Source organism: Echinops telfairi, unplaced genomic scaffold (assembly GCF_000313985.2).
Source record: "Echinops telfairi isolate 266 unplaced genomic scaffold, ASM31398v2 ScPeMD7_4;HRSCAF=17, whole genome shotgun sequence".
Lineage (NCBI taxonomy): Eukaryota > Metazoa > Chordata > Mammalia > Afrosoricida > Tenrecidae > Echinops > Echinops telfairi.
Genome location: NW_022103900.1, coordinates 49,681,657 through 49,694,125, shown reverse-complemented (window position 1 = coordinate 49,694,125; position 12,469 = coordinate 49,681,657). Strand labels below are relative to the sequence as shown.

The window sequence follows — 12,469 nt, the reverse complement described above, 5'->3', positions numbered from 1 at the left end:
CAGAAGGCTAAGACCTACAGTGAAAGCCTGGATCCATCATAGCAAGTCCAGGGCATGAGTCACTGTTCTATGAAAATATTATTTTTCTTCTCTTAAGAATATTGCCTAAAACAGTAGGTTCACGACCCCTTGACAAAGGCAGTCAGAATATAACATATGATCTTGACAGAGCCAAGCACCCAAAGTTCCATCAAGAGCAAATCCATACAATTCCCTAAGGACAAGATTGCCTCTCCCTGGGAGAAAAATTTGACACACTGTTCATGTAAAGTAGTGGTTCTCAACCTGTGGGTCTCAAGCCTTTGGAGGTTGAATGACCCTTTCACAGGAGTCGCCTAATTCATAGCAGTAGCAAAATAGCAGTTATAAAGTAGCAATGAAAATAATTTCATGGTTGGGGGGTCACCACAACATGAACTGTATTAAAGGGTTGTGGCATTAGGAAGGTTGAGAACCACTGGAATTGTAAAGGTTACAGCTTTGGGCAGCCTATGGAACAGTTCTACTCTGTCCTGGAGGGCCTTACTGAGTCAGAATTGATTTCATAGCAGTGAGTTTCGTTCTGTTTGTTTAATGGAGAGTTCAGTGTGATCCAGTACTGAGTCACATTCTTATCTCCCTCTGTGGTGCCTAATCAATATAGGAACTTGACCACATGCAGTTTTTGGTAAACAATGGCTGAAGGAAGAAAGAACTAGATTTCATATGACCCACAGTCTTGTATTAAAATCCTGAAAATGTGCATATATGTGTGTGATTAGTAACCTTTTTGGATAGAACACCTATATAGAGAAATAAATAGTCACCTGTGAAGTGCAGGGTCAGAAAATCATAAAAAACACTTGGTACTAGGTTTCTCTTGATATATAATTTGAAATTAAAGAAAGTGAAATCATTTTGCTATAAGTAGACTAACAATGCTTTTGAAAGAATGCAGGGATGTGTAAAAATAATTTGCAAGAGATGTCCTTTCCCCAAATTATAAAATAGAATCTTTTAAAATCTTTTTCCAGGTAGACTGATGGATTTTAATAGGGTGTTATTTTCAAAATTATTTTATCTAGAAATAATTCAGCTGGGGTTCTGAATCCTGTTTAACATTTTATTAAATTATTGTCACATATAAGGGTATGACAATGGTTTAGCATGTGACTTCTAACTGAAAGGTAGCTGATTTGTGACCACTCAGGGACTCCATGAGAGAAGAACTATGGTAATTAGCTTGCCCAAAATTTCAGCCTAGAAAAATCGATGTGACAGTTCTAATCTGCTATGTAGGGCCACTTGAATTGGCTTTATGGAACACAACCACAGCAAGCTGACCTGTGTAAGCCAGTGTAGATGGAGGACCGAAGGGTACAAGATAACCTGAGGATGCCTTTTTGTATGTGCCTTGGATTTCATGTAACATAGACTTATGTTATAACTGCATGCTGATGAACATTTATCAGAGGGTCCCTAGATGGTGCAAATGAGTTGTTCTAGGCTACTGACTGAAAGGTTGGGGGTTCAAATGCAACCCGATGTGCCACTGAAGAAAGACCTGACAATCTACCTCTGAGAGATTGTGGCCATGGAGAGCACTTGAGAGTGCAGTTCAAGAGAAATATGTAGAGTCACCACCAGAAGTAATTCACATGAAGGCGAGGATTTATTTTGATGGCAGGGTTGGCTAAGCATTGGACTGCTCCCACTGGCCATTCCCCGGTAGAAGGACGGCTTGTCTGTTTTCACAAAGACACACAGCCCCCAAACTCTGCTGCCATCAGTTGGAATTGACTTGTTAGAAATGTTTGTTTTGTTTTGTTCGTGGAGCGCGTACTTGGAATCAGAAAATTACATCCCTCTTAAATGCTGTGGTTAAAAGACCATTTGGTCATGGTTAGCAGGGAATTAGCAAATTTCCCCCAGGTTTGGAGCTATTAGATACAGGACAGACTTACCACATGATCTTGCCTTACCAGTCTCGCACACAGTAAGAAGTGACTAATTATACTCTACCCCTGCTTTCAGAAAGAATAAAACCTTTTTCACCATTTGAAATTCTTTCCCAGTGACCCAAATCTTCAACACCGCTGTGTTTTCTGGGGCCTTGCAGAGCTCTTCGTATCAGCACTTGAGAAGGGATAATTGCCTTCTCTCGGGCATGGACGTTTAATTCGACAAGCTGAAGAAAGTATTCCTCTAGTTCTTGGGTTCAGATTTTCCTCTCTTTTACTTTAAACACACACACAATTTCTGCTACGACCATTTGTATAAGAATCCAGCTGCTTCGTGAAGTTTCTCTCTTAGATCCATTTCTCTTTGTCCTCTGTCCTCAGGCTGCTCTCATCTGCTTGAGTTCTTTTGTTCTGTTTTTTTAATAATAGTGCCATGTCACTGCCCTTGCTGTGCCTCATCACATTTCCCTAACAATTATTTCTCACTGGAATCTGTTCAAACAGCAAATTTGATGGTCGAGTTCATATGTTCAAAACTTCAGGAAGGACCCCAGGCCGGGATCTCCTGGAATGAGATGCAAGGCCTTCCATGATTTTAGCCCTCTGACCACTGAAGACATCTTTCATTTTCACCACACTGTAGAACATCCCTTCTGGGTTTCTCTCATGTTCCAGCACAGGCCATCCACCCTCCTGGTGACTTTGCCTTCTATCCCTGCATACATTAATGGTTCTTCCTTCTCACAACCGAATTTTAGAGTTGGCTCCTAATAAGCTTTCCAGATTAAGTTAGAAATGTCACCCTTCCCCAACTTCTCAAACTTACTGCTGTTGTTTTTAGGTGCCATCTAGTTGTTTAGGCCCCACAGAGACCTTATGCCAACGGAACTAAACCCTATCTGATCCTGCCTCCTCCCTACCATTATTCCTAGGCCCAAGCTCATTGTTGAAGCTATGGAGGCAATCCATCTCTTTGAGAGCCTTCCTCTTTTTTGCTTCCCTCCACTTTACTGAAAAAAGGATGTCGTTACCCAGTGACTGGTCTTTCCTGACAACATATCAACGTATATAAGACATTTTGCAATCTTTGCCTATAAGGAGTACTCTGACAGTACTTCTTCCAAGACACACCAGTTTGTCCTTTTAGCAGTCCATGGTACTTCCAATATTCTTCTCCAGCACCACAATTCAAATGCAATGGTTCTCCTTTGGTCTTCCTTATTCTATGTCCAACTATCTCAGCATTGGAAAATATTCTGCCTTGGGTCAGGCGCACCTGAGTTCTCAACTTAACATTCTTGCTTTTTGAGATAGTTAAGGTTTATTGTGCCAACCTGGCTGATAAACACATGTGGGGTTAATTGAAGGGTGGAGAGATAAATGGCTCGGTGAGCCTCGTCTTTCTATTTCTCAGGTCTCTTGCTTTATGATAGTTGGACCAGGATGCAGCTGCCTTAGCCAGTTCCTTGCTTCAGTTGACAAGGCTCACTTCCTGCGAGACATACCTTAGGAGAAGCCACATGGACCTACCCCGATGCAGCCCTGGGTGCTGGAGCACCCATGTGGAGATCCCTGCCAGCGCTGAGATGCTTACACACTCACTGATTCGGCTTTCTTCCTGCAGTTGGCATCATTGTGTGTGTTTTTTGAGATTGAGGAGGACTTTGTAGATTTGTTTTGGGCATATGGGCTAATGTTGGACTTAAGGGCTTGGACAGCACTAAGTTGGGATGCTTTCTTAATGCACACTTACCCTCTATATACAACATTCTTACATACATATGATTTTCTGTGGATTTGTTTCTCTAATATACCCCGACTAACAGACTTTTCAATATTCTAAAAAGCATTTGTGCAGCAAACTTACCTAATGCAATGTGTTGTTTGATCTCTTTACTCTTGCTTACGTGAGAATTGATTGTGGAGCCAAGCAGACAAAATCCTTGATAAAGTCAACTTTTCCTCCATTTATCCTGATGTTACCTAGTGGTCTAGTTTTGAAGATTTTGATCATCTTTACATAGAGTTATAATCCATACTGAAGATTGAAATCCTTAATCTTCATCAGGAAGTGTTTCAAGTCCTCCTCACTTTCAGCAAGCAAGTTGTGTCACATGCGTGTTGCTGTTTGTTAGTAAGCACACCTTAATAAGCTTTCCTCCAAACCTGATGCCACAGTTTTCTTCATATAAGCTGGTTTCAATGATTACTTTCCTCAGCACACAGATTGAATAAGTATGATGAGAAGATACAACCCTACTGCACACCTTTCCTGATTTTAAACCATGCAGTATTCCCTTGTTCTGTTAAAACAACTACCTCTTGATCTGTGCAGTTCCTCGTGAGCACAATGAAGTGTTCTGGGGTTCCCATTCTTCTTAAGGTCCCCCAGAGTGTATCACAGTCCAACAGCCATGAAGAAAGCAAAAGGTCATGAAAAAGACAGCAAAGAAAGAGATGGATGCCAGAAGAGACTCGGAAACTTGCCCTTAATTGTAGAGTAGTTAAAGCAAATGGAAGAAAGGATGAAGTCAAATAGTTGAATAGAAAATTTCAAAGGATAGTTTGAGGAGACAAAGCCAAGTACTATAATGAAATGTGCAAAGCCTCTCATGAGCAAAGGGGAAGAGCAAGTTCAGCACATCTTAAACTGAAAGAACTCAAGATAAAGTTCAAGCCTTGACTTGCAATCTTGAAAGATTCTACAATGTACCAGAATCTGCTTTATGTCCCTTGTCAAGGTGCAAGTCGCACCTCCTAACACTTCCCCTCTTTTACCTACCAATTACTAGTTCATTTTCTACAAAGTTCTGTGTGCTATTTGGAGGTGAGATTATGTGTACCCCATGATTTTATCGTTACAAACATCTGACAAGTGTCCTCACCTTGCATATAATTTTGACAAAACATAAAATATAGAGTTGTGCTTGTGAATACAGAATTTTAAGATACTGGTTTGTGCCTGCTGCTATGGCGGCCATAACAAAACCAGAAACATGGTGGCATGAAATAATACACATTTATTCTCTTAGAGTACTGGAGGTTGGAATTCCAGAATCCATTTTACCGGATCAATTAAAGATGTAGGCATGACCAGGCTCCCTCTAAAGGATGTAGAGATAAAATGTCTTTTCTGTTTTCTAGAGCTCCGTTCTTAGATCCTAGACTTATGGCATGGTACTTACATAATCTGGTGTCAATTAGGGACTTGAGAGGATTAAGAGTGAAGGGGGAGAGTCTAGTCTGACATTCAGGTCATAGCCAATGAGACCTCTGTGTGGATGTGGCCTTCTCCTAAGGATTCTAGGAACTCAGTTTTGTTTTTTCCCTCCTTGGAGGCGGGAGATACACTGTATCTTTGCTCACTCCCTGAGAGATGCTCTACTAACAAGACACATGGCACTATGCTGATATCCCTGTACAATGGGAACTGGAGTAGACATGTGGAGACCCCAGCCACCACTGAGATTCTTCTACCACCACTGGATCCACAAGACTTTGCACCCACTGGTATGTGATCTACCTGCATTCAGTGTCATTGCATGTGTTTTGTGATTCTGAAGAGGACTTTATGGATTGGTATTGGACATATGGGCTAATATCAGGCTTAGGGCCTTGATCTGGACTGGACTGGGATGTTTCCTCAATATTCAACTGCTCTTGTATATAAAGCTCTTTCTTATACTCATGAGTGTCTATGAAATTGTTTCTCTAGTCTTCCAGGATAAACACATATGGCCCCTTCCTACATCTTCAAAGCCAGCAGCCCAGCATCTAAATCAGTGGTTCTCAACTTGTGGGTCATGACCCCTTTGGGGGTCAAATGACCCTTTCACAGGGTCACCTGATTCATAACAGTAGCAAAATGACAGCTATGAAGTAGCAACAAAAATCATTTTATGGTTGGGGGTCACCACAGCATGAGGAACTGTATTAAAGGTTCGTGCCATTAGGAATGTTGAGAACCACTGATCTAGATGCAAAGTTACAGTAAACTATTTGGTGTCAATATCCCTTCTGGCCCAGTTTTACAGTAATAGTGTTGATAAGTGATCCACGTAGGAAATCCACCTACATAATGTCTCTTCTTAGTGTCTCTTAAATTAATCACATTTGCAAACTGTTTTGTGTTTTTTTTCATTTTTGACCATATACGCCCACAGGGGTCCTCAAACTTTGTAAACAGGGGGCCAGTTCACTGTCCCCGAGACCTGTTGGAGGGCCGGACTATAGTTTAGGAAAAAAACTATGAACAAATCCCCATGCACACTGCACATATCTTATTTTGAAGTAAAAAAACAAATGGGGCAAAAACACCCAGCGGGATGGATAAATGTCCTTGGCGGGCCGTATGTGCCCACGGGCCATAGTTTGAGGACGTCTGAGTAACATACTCAATTCCCAGAGTTTGGAACCTGGAACTCTTTGGTAGTCATTATTAAGTCTCCCACTATGTGAGAATGCGCCTCAGAAATGAAGATGGCGGGGCTTCATCTCATGTACTTTAGAAATGTTATCAGGAGGAACCAGCCCCTGGAGAAGGACATATGCTTGGAAGGACATATGGTCAGTAAGCAGGAAGAAGACCCTCAACAGGATGAATTGACCCAGTGGCTACAGCAATGCGCTAAAATATAGCAACACGTGTTAGATGGAACAAGGTCAAGCTGGGGTTCACTTTGTGGTACCTATGCTTACTGTAAATTGGAACTCACGAAACCACGACAACTATATGTTATGAAGTCTTAGGTTTTCAAGTTAAACTCCTTATGAAAGTGCAAATGAGAACAGGAAAGTTGTTCGAAGCATTAGAAGCGTTCACTTGGTGTTATTATTTTCTATATTTCTTTATGTGTGTGGCATCTAAAATTGAGACTTTATGTGAAAATTTGATATGTAATTTGAAAAGCTATTTGGAAAGTTATTGTTAGCTAAGATGTTGTAAGGAAGTAAATAAACAAGGACTTTGGTTATTCCTGTCAACAGCAATAATATAGATCCAGTTCTTTTCTTCACCTTTTGGAAGGAGGTGACAGGGAATGGGACCTCAAAGTTTTATGTTAGATTTATCCTGTTCATTTATTTTTACATATTTTTTCATTTTTTACCTAATTTATGGAGAAAATTATTCATGAGAAAGATAAGATTTGAAGAAATGTATCTGTTACTAAAAATATTTGATAGATTCATGTCAAACAAGAAATGTTCTAATGAAGCAATACATTGGGAGCATTGGGTTATTCACTCATATATTCAATAATTCTTTTAACAAACAGCAATGAAATACCTGATTTTAATCAGACTCTGCATAACAGTGTATAAAGAGGAATATGCTAGACTCAATGGCCATTTTCCAGTCTAATGTAGGACATTCTGGGGATTTCAAGCTTGAAACTTCCCCCTCTCTCTGTATAAGTTTTAAATTTTAAATTGCAATGAGTTAAAGCTTCCAGAACATTAATTATTCAAAAAGCTTTATATACTTTACATTCTATATCCAAAATTATGCCCAACTATATATATATAGTTGGGCATATAACTTTCATTGACAGAGAGATACCCAATAATTTGAAGATGTCTAGGCCCACAGTTGAGATGGTTCCATTGGTAATTAGTGAACAGTGATTAATGATACACAGTGAGATATAACAATATAGCATACAATTATCTATGTATTTGACTAGAATTTATTTCCATGGAAATAAAGATGTGCTGTGATCCCCCTCAGGGGAAAAACTTGGGGCCCATGGTGAGCTCATATATACCGTCTGTGTATGTTACAATGAGAAAGAAGACAGAACTCCTAAAAAATAGCCCAAATTAAGGAATGAGAAGATATTAGCTTTTTTCTCCCTCTGAATGCACATAAACATTTATCTTATGAAGAGGTATAAAGTAAATATTTGCCGATATTGATGAAAGACAGTAGGTCAATCTCCCTAAGAGCAAGACCAAAACAAGTATATTTCCTATAACCAATTACATTTATCTCTTCCTGGAGGGCCTAGCCAAAGCAGGTAGGCAATGAAATTAAAAAGAAATAAAAACAACTGGAATCCAAATTGGAAAGTAAAAATCAAACTATATATTTCCAGATAACATGATCTTATAAACAGAAAATACTAGGAACTCTCCCCTTTAAAATCTTTCAGAAGTAATGAAGCAGTTCAGCAAATTGGCAGGACACAAGATTAATATATACAAAACAGTATTCCTACGTTTTTACATTGAACAATTAGAAAGTAAAAGAACCCACTTTAGTTTTAATGATATCAGAAAGAATAAAATAAAAATTTAACAAGAGAACAAAACCTGCACATTGAAAGCTGTAAGACATTGTTGAACGAAATTATATTATATCCGAATAAAAAGGACATGGCATATTCATGTATAATAAGAGTTTACATTGTGGAAAGGGTCAAATCTCCAAAAGTACCTAACTGAGTATCATTAAGTTGATTCTGACTTAAAGCAACTCTATCCAGAGTTTCCAAGACTGTAGATCTGTATAGGAGCAGATCGCCTCTACTCGCTCCTGCAGTTCTCATTTTCATCCAGGTGGTTTTGAGCTAGTGTCGTGACAGTCAGCAGCTCCATTCCTCCCCCGTGGTATCTCCAGGATGACTTATTAAGAGAGCAGTGAATCTCAAATGGATCTATAGATTTAATGGAACCTCTTTCAGACTCCAAGCAATCTTTTGAATATAATTTGGCCGCCGATCTCAGAATTTATAGAAGTGCAAAATGACCAAGAGTAGCTAAAATGATCTTAAAAGAGAAGAACAAAATTTGCAAACTCAGACTTTGCACCTTTAAAACTTATTTTCAAGGCACAGATAAAGATACTGTCACATATTGGCGTAAGGACAAATAGTGTAGTTATATTGACAAGGACAGACATTCAGACCAATGGAAGAGAATTGAGAGTCTATAAATAAATCCTTAAATTTATGGTCAATTGATTTTCAACAAGGATGTCAAGATCATTCCATTGCTTAAAAACAAACAAACAAACACATTTTCAACACATGTAGCTGGGATAACTAGATATCGAAATGAAGATGAAAGAAGCTGGGCACCTTCCTTAACACCATAGACAAAAATCAACTGAAATGGATCTTATATACATACTCCGTAGCTAAAACTACAAAATTCTTAGACCAGAACACTGGAGTAAGTCTTCATGATTTGGGTGAAACCAAAAGCAACCGTGACAGAAGAAAAATGGTTCATTTGACTTTGGCCAAATTAAAATGTGTGCTTTAATGGACACTATCAAGAATATGGAAATAGCTCAAAGATGTGCTAGAACACTTGAAATATAAATGTACATGTGATAAGGGACTCATCCAGAATATGTAACGAAGTCTTGCAACTCAAAAATAGACAAATAATTTAATTGACATTTGAATAAAGGAACTAAATGGTCATTTTCCCTGATGGAGCACAAAACGCACAGCAACTAGTCTCTAGTTGCATGTAGCAAACAAAGAAGGAAATCAGGAATAAGAAGAGAAAAGGGAAGGTGTGACTAAATGCCCTTCTTTACTTTAAGACCAGCAAACTGGATGCTGCCTGCCTACCATTACTGATCACTTTGACCTAAGATTCTACAGACAATTCTGATCAAAAGGAGGAACAGGAATAACAGATATTAAATTGTCCATGTAATCTATATTGTGGAACCATTGAGACTGGACTAACCCCCCGAAATTGTGCTCTGAGATAATTTTTACACCTTTAACCAACCCCCCCTGGGCTCTTCCTAGAAACAATTTAGCTTAATTAATAAAGAATGTATCATCCTTTAGCATTGAGCATTGTGCTCTTTTAAGAGCTGCCTGCAAGAAGTCAAATTGACAAAGGAAACTTGAAGCCCAGAGTGGAAACTTAGGGGCAGTGAGTTGATACTAATGAGGGAAGAAGAATTCTGGAATGGACGTGAGACTGCTTGTACAACTTGAAGAATATAATCAATGTCACTGAATTGTACATGGAGGGATTGTTGAATTCATGTATGTTCTACTGTTTGTTCTCTTTTATGAAAAATGCTTCATATCATTACTAATTAGGGAAATATAACTCAAAACTACAATGACATAGCACCTCAAGCCCACTAGAAATATTATCATTGAAAACATGGCTAATGCCATATATTTATAAGGAAGGAGAAAGACAGGCAATATCTAATTAGAGCAGTCAATGTTGCAGCTACTTTGGATAGCATTCTGGCAGTTCCTTAGCAAAGTAAATATAGGATTACTTTCTGACCCAAGAATTTCATTTCAAAGTATATACCACATAGAAATAAAAACATGCATCAACAAAAAAATTTATACTGTTTGGTAGCAGTGTTTGTATGAACTAAAAAGTTGAAAATCATTCAAATTTTCATAAACAAAATGTGACATAGCCACATAATGCAATTCTGTTCAGTAATAAAAAGAATGAAATATTGATACCTGCTACACATAGATGAACCTTCACAATATAATGCTACAATACTAGTCAAAAAAGACCACACAATATGTAACTTTATTTATTTGAAATGCCCAGAACATTCAAATATATAGAGAAAGTACGTTAACAGTTTCCTGTGGCCAGAATACAGGGGTCTTGCGAGAATTATGTGATGAGTTAAGGTTTCTCTTTGGGATGGTAGGAATGTGTTGTATTAGTCTGGGTACATTAGAGAAACAAATCCACAGAAAATCTTTTGTATAAGAGGGAGTTTTATATTAAGGGTAAGTGTACATTAAAAACGCATTCCAATCCAGTGCTGTCCAAGCCCCTAAGTCCAACATCAGCCTATATGTCTGACACCAATCTACAAAGTCCTCCTCAATCTTACAAAGCACATGCAATGACACCGACTTCAGGAGGAAAGCCGAATCAGTGAGCATGTAAATATCTCAGCGCTGGCAGGGGTCTCCACACGGCTGCTTCAGCACCCAGGGCTGCATCAGGGTAGGTCCATGTGGCTTCTCTCGGGGATGTCTTGCAGGAAGTGAGCCTTGCCAGCTGAAGCAGGGAACTGGTTAAGGCAGCTGCACCCTGGTCTGGCCATCGCAAAGCAAGAGACCCCAGAACTAGGAAGGCGAGGCTCACTGAGCCATTTAGCTCTCTGTCCTTCAATTAATCCCACATGTGTTTATTGGCCAGATTGGCACAATAAAACTTAACTGTTTCATGTGTTAAGATTGTGGCGATGGTCATTCACTTAAGCCAGTGGACCACTGGATCCATCATATGTATGTGATCATATCACAGTCAAGCTGTTGAAATAAAAATATGAAAGGTTAATTCATAGTAATTCATTACTTTTTCATCAATAATTAATTAACCATCGATAATTAATTATTAATATTCAATGTGATAATTTAAAAGTAATATTACGAATAAGATGTATGCATGGCTGAGTGTATATTTGTGTTTTCAGACCCATACACGTGCAATTCTAACATTGACATTAGGAGTCGACTTATTTGGAGACTTTCTTGGTGAATCTTAGGATAGGAGAGACAGAGGTAAATAAAGCTGATTAAATAGTAAATAAAGCTAGTGGTGCATGCCAGAACAGAAATATGAGCAAAGTGTTCTGGGAAGATGGTAGGGGTGATTAATTTGGGAATAGTTTCAAGATGTTTCAAAAATGACATCTGAGAGGACCAGGGGATATTTGATGTGCATCCCAAAGGAGGGAGGGGCATGCTGGGGTTTGATCATTGAATTAACCACTCTGTGACCAGAATCTATGGCGCTGAAAGAAGATAAGCTTGGCAATGCTGATTGGGGTAAGATTGTACAGGACTGATAATCAAAAGACAAATTCAAAACCAAACTCTTTGCCATCAAATACGTTCTGACTCATGGTGAAAACGTGTGTTCCAGAATGGCACTGTGCTCCATGGTTTGGGGCTGTCATCTTTATGAAGCAGGTTCCCTGCTCTTTCTTCCAAAGCAACACAATGAACTTCAACCTCCTCCAACTCCGACTTTCACCTAGTAGCTGAGAACAATTGATTTGCATTACTCGTGGACCTGGATACAGCAAACTCAATCTATCATTTAAGTAGATTTGGTTTTGCTTTGCTTTTTTTTCTCACACTTACATAGTATTTAAACTATTTTTTTTCAAGGAATCATTTTAGACATCCAGGGTTAATTAAAATGATCTGTTTGATGAAAACTAGAAACCAAGCAAACGAGTCAAGTCACTCACCTTTGAGTCAATCCTAACTCATGGGGACTTTGGATATTTCAGAATAGAATTGAATTCCTCGGGGGATTCAGTGATTGGTTTGTCAAAAGTACATAACCTGGACGGACTTCTAAAATGCCATTGGTGGATGTGTATTGCTCTTTTCAGTTCGTAGTAAAGTGATTGCTGTTAAGCTGCTGTTGAAGAGATTTTGACTCATCGTGACCCCATGCGCAGCGTAAGTCCACACATGGAGTTTTCTATGCTGTCATCTCCATGGGAACAGATGATCGGGCCTTTTCTCCTTTGACCCTAGCTGGTGGGTCTG

General features: G+C 39.0%; 1 protein-coding gene across 1 annotated transcript in view; it reads left to right on the top strand.

The window, feature by feature from the left end:
- The window catches only part of THSD7B (thrombospondin type 1 domain containing 7B), a 936,033-nt gene that overhangs the window by 618,090 nt on the left and 305,474 nt on the right, over positions 1 to 12,469 (top strand). The window lies entirely within an intron of this gene.